A 1,775-nucleotide genomic window follows, 5' to 3' on the forward strand; every position below is an offset into this window, starting at 1 on the left:
ATCCTTGAGAATGGTCGAAATGGCCGAAACGTAGGAGCCATAAGAAAATAAACATATTGGGACTATATGAAAATTTTTAATTATAATTGATATACTATTTTGATTTTTTATTGCCCATAAATATTATAGAAACCCTTACGTTGAATTCTTGAATCTAATCCGTAATTTTTCAATATCGAAAATGAGATCTTATTTTCATAGATTTCACTCAATGCAGAAAATAATAAATTTACCAAAATTATGGTGCACAATATGTTTCTAAGGGCGAGAGTAATCAATTGGTCCAGTAATAGGAAATCGTTGCATTAATGTCATGACATTTAATTTTTTTCCTCAACTATACTAATGGAAAATAATTAATTTTAGTAATATTAATAAATGATTTTTTAAAAATTATAATGATATGAAGGGATTTGAAAAAAAATATTAATATTAATAAAAGTGGTACTTATATATTTTTAAAAAGTATTTCTTATATTTTATTTATCTTTTTTAGTGATTGGACTTGATATCATGGTTAATGTCCGAAAAGTCAATCAGTGAAAAAAATTTGCAATATTATTTAAATTTTGTTTGGTCTTTTATTAGTTTATTTTCTTTTATAGAGTGTTACTTCTTTTTATTAATAATTTTTATTTATATATTTACATTAGTATTGAGCTCATTTCAAATTAAGGTTTTGTTTTTTTTCTAATTTATAGTTGACGTTACGTTACAACTTGAATTTCTTTTAAATTTTAGTCACATATATAAATTCTGACATTAAAAATGTCTGTCTTATATATAAATTCTATAAGTAAATATTTTGAGGTATATATATTTATATATTGAGGTAGTACTTTTAACATGTGTTCATCTGGTGGACGAGAGTGTGTTGAAAAAATTACCTTCTAGTATTCGTTGCTCTAAAAAGCAGTGCTTTCTTACTAAGTACTGAACCCATGACCCTTTATGGTCGCAGGGGTTCAAATTTTATGATATTATAGTACTTTTGAGTAAAAGTGATTATTAATTATGAGCTAATTGGTGAGCGTAGATCAAAATCGTATTTTGTATGGAGTTTCAACGTTATGTAGGGGTCAAACCCCAATTTCAGACTTTCATCATGGCTGAGTACAAATCAAGATAACATCCATAATAGAATAAAAACAAAATAATAAAAATAGTATAACATAAAATTAAGTAAATAAGATGTATGGTGTTTAAAGGGTACGATTTTTCAGAAATTACTACATGGAATATATTTTTCGTTAGTAGTTAAAATTGTACACAAAAGGTATCAATTCTATTTAAATTCAACATTACTAAACAGGAAAGAAATCCGTTACACAATGGTAAGTCGAGTATCAATTAGGATAAGAAATTAAAGAAAAGGCAAAGGTTAAACACGAGGGCTAGAAAAAAAAAAGAGAAGAGAAACAACTGCAATTGTAATTGAGAAGTCATTCTAAAGAGTTAATTGAATTTCTAAGAATAAGAAATCAGGGTTCCAATCTAAACGTCACGCGACAAAAACATCCCTACAGAAGCAACATTAGATAAATAACTGCTATAATTTAGTTAGCCCCCAGTGGAAGAATGTTAATTTTACAGAAGAAAATGGTGGGGACCCGGCCCTGATTGGTTGAGGAGAGTCCTTGCCCTTCAGGAACAGAGCAGGAAGATTAAAGTTGAGAAGGAAACTCATTAAGGAAAGGTAGGCACAACTTTGCCAGGAACATTAGTTTGCCACGGCGATACGGAAGCTTTACGGCTAATCACTAACACTTTTCCCG

This window comes from Halyomorpha halys, unplaced genomic scaffold (genome assembly GCF_000696795.3).
Source record: "Halyomorpha halys isolate HHAL.00 unplaced genomic scaffold, Hhal_1.1 Scaffold48.1, whole genome shotgun sequence".
Lineage (NCBI taxonomy): Eukaryota > Metazoa > Arthropoda > Insecta > Hemiptera > Pentatomidae > Halyomorpha > Halyomorpha halys.